The sequence below is a fragment of the Protopterus annectens genome, chromosome 3.part0 (genome assembly GCF_019279795.1).
Source record: "Protopterus annectens isolate FY-2018-M chromosome 3.part0, PAN1.0, whole genome shotgun sequence".
Classification (NCBI taxonomy): domain Eukaryota; kingdom Metazoa; phylum Chordata; order Ceratodontiformes; family Protopteridae; genus Protopterus; species Protopterus annectens.
The window spans coordinates 175334615-175341377 of NC_056731.1; the positions used below are offsets into that span (position 1 = coordinate 175334615).

Here is a 6763-nt window from a genome sequence, read left to right on the forward strand (position 1 = left end):
TAGTAAGAGATTACTGTAGATAGGTTGGGACAGAACGATGGTTGATGTAATATGGAATGGATAATTAGAAACTGGGAGAGGAGAAGCTGATGAGGAAATTCAAGCCAGTTCAAGTTTTTTAGAGTGAGACAGTAGTGAGATTTATAATGTAGGTTTGCTGCATATCTGGCTACCTTGTTATAGGTAGATTTTGTTTAGTTAGTAGTGAGGAGTTGATGTTAGTGAGAATTTGGGAGCTATATAGTAGGCTTGGTAGTAGGTAAGCATGAACAAGGGATAGTTTAGGTTTGTTGTTGAGGAAATTCTTGTTTCTGTATAGAAGGAAGAGTTGTTGGTGGGTTTTACTAATGCAGTCATTTACATGTAGATCGAATTTTAGTTGGTCATCAATTATGACACTTAAAAGTTTAGTGGAAGGTTCAACTGTGATAGGAGTGCTGCTTAAAGAAAGTATGGAGGAAGTGGATTTAAAGTTGTTTAAGTTTTTGGGAAGAAAAAGTAATATTTAATTTTTTTTAGGGTTTAGTATAAGCTGTTTTTTGGAGTGTCATATTTTTATGGAGTTAAAGGAAGACTGAGTAAGTGACAGGAGTTCTGTGGGAGTGTCTGAAACAGAGATAAGTGTAGAGTCATCAGCATATTGGACCAGTGATGACTGAGGACAAGAAGTGTAAAGTAGGTTAGTGAAAATATTGAAGACCGATGGACCGAGAATAGAACCTTGGGGTACACCAGTATTAACAAACAGAGGAGGGGAGAGAGCAGAGAGCCAATTTACTGATTGTTGTTGATCAGGGAGATCGCTAGAAAACAAGGCACCAGTAGGGGTAGAGAAATTAAGGCTGGTTAATTTGTTCAGAAGGTGAGGGTGGGAAACTGTATTGAAAGCCTTTGAAAGATCGAGGAATAAGCATGAGACAGGTTTGTTGTTATCTCTGGCTATAGAAATAGTGTTGATGAAGGACAGAAGGGCAGTAGTGGTACTGTGTTTAGAGCGAAAGCCAAGGTGAGTGGGAGTAAGTAGATTTTCTTGCAATAAGTATTGTATGATTTGCTTGTGTATGCATTTTCTAAGATTTTTGAGAGGGGTGAGAGGATAGCGATAGGTCTGAAATTAGCAATTTCTGTGAAGTTACCCCCTTTATGTATGGGTGGAGTGTAGAATTCTTTCCAGATAGAGGGAACTTTAGATTCAGAGATGATGCAATTTATTAGGCTAGACACAGGAATAGCTAAAGTGTTAGCTGCTACTTGAAGGAAGTAAGAAGGAGTGTGGTCAGTGGATGTAGAGCAGGGCTTTGATTTGCCAAGTAATGATTTAGTATAATTGGTAGGTACAGGTTTTAGGGAAAATATTGTAGTGGAGTTTAGAGTAGGGGAAAGGTGTGAAGAGATTTCAGTATTTGTAAGTGAGGAGACAGAAGGTAACATCTTCTTAATGGATTCAATGAAGTGGGAATTGAAAATAGCTGCAGTTTCTTGTGGTGTATTAGCTGGGCAAGGGTTAGGAGATGAGGGGTTGCCAGGATGGAGTATTTGATTAATTATATGCCAAAATTTGGAAGGATTTGATTTATGCGGTGTTAGGGGGTTGCTATGGAAATCTTTTTTGTCCATATTTATTTATTTTTTTGTCTGATTTCTAAGTTCCTTATATTTTTGCAGGTGTATGGGTAGCTTAGTTTTTGTCCATGTTTTCCACATCCTGTCCCTGGATTTCATCAGTTTTCAGGTAATGTTTGTTAACCACTGTGCGGATGGGTGCAAGTGAGTTTAGGATGTTTACGAAGGTAGTGTTAAATGAGTGTACAGCCTTATCTAATGGTATTTGCTTTAGAAAAGACCAGTTAATTTTAGAGAGGAGGGAATTAAAAATGTCTGGGTAGAGGTTTGATAGGCTCCAACATGTAATGTATCTGTGTGGTTTAGGGGAATGTGAACTGTATCTGAGAACTTTTACTGGAGAGTGATCACTTAGGCAGTCAGGTAGGGTTGTAGGGTTAAGGTATTTAAGTGAGCTGGAGACTAATATCCATTCAAGGAGAGAGGTAGATTTGTAGGATTTGTTTGTATGGGTGTGTGAAGAGATCAGCTGTGTAAAACCTTGCAAGCTAATAGATAAACTAGAGTTAGGAGGGCAGAGGGCTAACCAGTTTATGTTTACATCGCCAAGTAGTATGATTTCATTATGTATGTGTTGTGTGAGGTAAGCAAGAATATTTTCCAGAAAGGGAATGTTGTCACCTGGAGGAATATAGATTGCTACCACAGTGATATTTACATGACTGTGAAGTTTAAGGTTAGCAGTCAGTATATCAGCAGGCAGAAAGGATAGGTTCAGTTCGACTAGAAGTGTGAGAGTAATGTGGCTGGAGTAGACAATAACCACTCCTCCCCTTTTCTCTTTTGGTGTTCTAGTTGTAGTATATTATATCCGGGAGGGAGACTGTCTCTATCAGGAATTTGAGGCATTAGCCACGTTTCTGTAAGGGTGATAATATCAGGGGTGTGATTTGCCACCCAGCCATGGAATTCACTGATTTTATTTAGTACACTTCTGATATTCATAGAGTAAAAAGATATGTGTTTTTTATGGGGGAGGGGGGTAGGATGTCCCTGGTGTAGGGGAGTGGAGTTGTTGGTTGAAGAAGAAGAAGTTGGGCTGGGATTTGGATGGATATCACCTACAGTAGTAGAGTTGTTCAGAGTATATGGGTGTTATAGAGTGGGAGGTAGTAGCACAGGTACCTGATTTTAGTTTTAGTAAAGTCTGGTGAGTGTAGATGATGTTTGATTTTAGGAAGATCAGTGATTGTGGGTGAGGTTATAGAGTAATTTATGAAAGCGTGAAGAAGAAGTGGGGTGTCATATGGTGGTGTGTGGCTTGCAAATAGGAAAGTAGTTATAGGCTGGATTTAATAGGAAGTTAGTACAAAAGTAGTAGGGGGACAGATAGAGGAATGTATGTAATTTATGGGTCATGTTTGTAAGGCAGAGATTAGGTATAGTATGAGAAAGTGACAGGAGTTGTCTAGTTGCAGATTTTTCTGTATGCAGGCACATTCCAAATGTTTCAAATATCATAGTGCCACACAAGATATCATATCATTCTCAAGCATTGTGAAGCAAGATTGTTCGAAAATGCTTCAAAACAGTTTATGATCCGAATCTACCATTATTTCTTTGCGATAGATATAATGATGTAATTTCTGACAACCAAAAACATTTATATGTATTACCTTTAGTAACAGTGTGCATTTCAGCTATGAGTCAGTCATCGTCCTGGAGCCATATAACACTTGTATACCCTCTTGTAATAAGGCAATGTTTAATTGCTTTTACTTGGTGTGTCACAAGCTGGATATCAGCACAGAAATTTAGAGCTGGAACCTCTGTAGTTTGCTTTTATAACATCTTGGAGCTTTTGTCTGGATGTTTGAGGCTAGAACTACACAACATGATGTTTTTATGGCATCTTATGTGGCACTATGATATTTGAAATAGGAAAACTGTTGCACTATGCCAAAGAACTATATTTTAACCTTTGACTTTTGCATGTCAGCTACAGCATTAATCTTTCTAGAATCTGATTTCACACCTTCATAAGTGTGAACATAGGCATATACCTAAAATAGTTTATTAATTTGCCATTTGCTCCTGTTAAGCGTTAAGTTTTTATGAGTCTAGTGTTGTTCCATAGCTCTACCACACAACAGCACCACTTATGTTAACTACTCCTTTCAATCATTCAGCCATTTTAGCTACAGCTTGTTATAATACTTATACAGCAGAGAGATACTACAGGCAATCTAAAGAAATTTTAACTGCTGAAAATGTGTTCAAAGGGATAAGCTTGGAATAGTTTCATCCACCGTATTGAGTCAGAAACCTTCATTACTATCTAGTAGTGAAAATAATCTAACATTAGTCATAAGAACAACTACATGGCCAACATTTGAAAGTGGATTATGTTCCTTTTTGATCCCTTACTTTAAGTCTTAGACATCTATGCATATTTGAAGCTTGTCTTGCTTCATGAATGTCACTATACCACTGTAACTGAATAAGACAAGGCACAGAAACACGACCAAAAGCATAAAAAGTTTAAAAGTTTAATAAGGTAAGTGCTTTCACACCAAACACTAGTAAAAAACTACATCACCAAACACTTTTAATACATTCACATTAATTCAAAACAGCCAATAGAAATCAAAGAAAGGTAAAGACCTGACATCAGCTTATATTATTTAAAGATACGTCGTGCTTTTAGTACAGGCTTAAGAGAAACTCTATCCTTTAGACCTGGTTATTTGTCAGCTTGCCATAATATAATCCAATGCAATTCTCTGGTTTTAGTAAAGTTTTAACATCACCACCACTTATATTTTCAGAAATAATTTCAACAACTTGAAATCTGAAACTATGTTCATTTTCATTCTGCATACAGTATCTGGCTAGTGCATTCTTAGTGTCGCCATTCCTAGTACAATAAATATGTTTCCTGACTCATTCCGTCAGTGACCTGTTGTTTTTTCCTACATAGAAACAGTGGCAAGCTATGCATATCGTAGACAGGGTGGTGGTTGTACAGGCACCAGTCAATGCCTTACATGTAATTTCTGTATGTTTATTAACACATCGGCATGTTTTATTCATCCAGTTACTTGTTTTGAGTATAAATCTGAGGTTAAAGCTAATTGTCGAACTAGGAATCTGATCTATCTGGCGACATGCATAGCTTGACCATTGTGCTAAAGCACAACCTCAGATCAGTTATGCTTCAGTTTTCAACAAATGTGTTCATATGCTTCTTATTACAAGAATACCCGTTTGGATAATCTTTTCATGGGTTTCATTCCTAATGTCAAACCTGATATTCTCTTTCACACTGAGGGGAGAATTTGTCTACCTCTTTATATCTTTCTCTAACATAATGGTTCCACTGGAGATCAAACCCAGGACCTTCTGCATGATAGGCAGATGTGATTACCACCACACTACAGAACCTACTGTCACGTTCTTGAGGATACGCACCAATGACACAGACATTGTGAATGTGTTATCAGCTATTTTGAGGTGTTGACTATGATGATAAAGTACTACAGCAGTGACCATGTGACATACAATACTGAATATCATGAATTCTGTTTCTTAAACATATAGTAGTATTTGCTACACACAGGGTTCTAGTAGCTTCGTAGATACTTACTAGGCTATTGATCCATGAGTATCTTTACATTCCCATGGTAGTTATTGCATATAAATAACCCAAAGATGGTCTGAACAGGGATATGCTGGGGTATTTATTTATTTTTCCTATCCATGAGGGACAGTGGTGCTAAACTGGGAATGAATTTGTGATTATCCCTCCCAGTGGCGTAACTACGTTAGAAGCCGCCCAACAACAAAAACTTTCCTAGGCGCCCTCCCCCCCCCCTGGAACCCAAGCCCAAGACCCATGACCCAGCAAAGAAATCACATATAGTCACGTTGGCTTGATCTATGACGGTGGCATAAAACACTGAAATCTGGAGGCGTGCTATTTCAGCAAAAGTAAAAAAACAATTATAAAACAGTACATTATATAGATACCAGAATGTGAATTGTACCTCCATTGTTCAATCCTACTCCTAGAATGACTTCTTAGGGGCTTTGTTATCAGCAAAACTATCAATGATCTTGTCAGTGTCCACGTCTTCCAGGCGTCGGCTCTCAATGACAGAATGGCTAAAGAACTAAGTCAAACCTCAGACATTGTACTTATCAACTTCAACAAAACTTCTTTCAGCACTGGCAACTATCACAGGAAGTGTCAGCTACAGCAAACAAGCAGTGATTATATCCGAAAGCTGGAAGATGATTCTGAATGAGTTATCAAGATGAATTTGGCCAAGTCCTTGATAGATTTCAGCTGACAATTTGACACTGAAAGTCATTTTGAGCAGGAGCAGTTGGTCAGACAGCTCATCTGAAATGTCATCCGAGTACTCCGTGATCAGACTCTTTGTCATCTTCAGCAGTTTGTCATCATTCGTTTCAGTAATTGTCATAGGTTTCAAGCATGTGAAGACTTGGTCAGTATCTACTTGATGACTTGAATCGTGTTTGTTATCTGACAATGGCTGGATGCGATGTCGATGATTCTCGACTCTTATAGCACTGTTCTGCTGACTCCAGTCTGCAGTCATTGGAAAAGTTCATGTGTGAACTTCTTGACCACGAAACCTCTCTGAAAAACAGTCTCCCAGTTGTTGCGGTTCACTCAGGTCCTGTAACTGCATTTTCTTGGAGATAATGTCTAGTGGTCCCAGAATGCGCACAGTAAAACAATGTTCATCATTGACGAAAATTCAGCAAAATATTTCTTCAGCGGCGATGCCTCCTCCTTTCTCCGACAAACCGCTGCGAAGAGCTATCAAGGCTTGATTCCGTGATGACCACGTGTAGGACAAAGTATCCTTGACCGCGAATCTTTTTCAGTCAGTGGCACTTCTTCAATTTCCTTTGTAATTATGATGCCAAATCTTGACCCTTTCTGGCTTTCAACATCGGTGAACCCCAAGAAGAATGATGGATATGCAAGCTAGCTTACTCCCTTCGTTTTTTCATTCTTTTTGACATAACATTTTGCTCAACCATTTGCTCAACTGATCCACCTGTGCATCCATTATAAGCAATTAAGTGAATGAATTCAGGGAAACATCTCGTGAGAGCCGGCCTGTCATCGGTAGCTGTCATTTTCATTTTGACCGGTGAATGCGTT

General features: G+C 38.5%; 1 non-coding gene across 1 annotated transcript; it reads right to left on the minus strand.

Moving 5' to 3' along the window:
* Window positions 1-4934: 4934 nt before the first annotated feature.
* TRNAD-AUC lies at window positions 4935-5007 on the minus strand. Its single transcript has one exon. It is a non-coding gene; the product is annotated as a tRNA-Asp (tRNA).
* Window positions 5008-6763: the final 1756 nt, after the last annotated feature.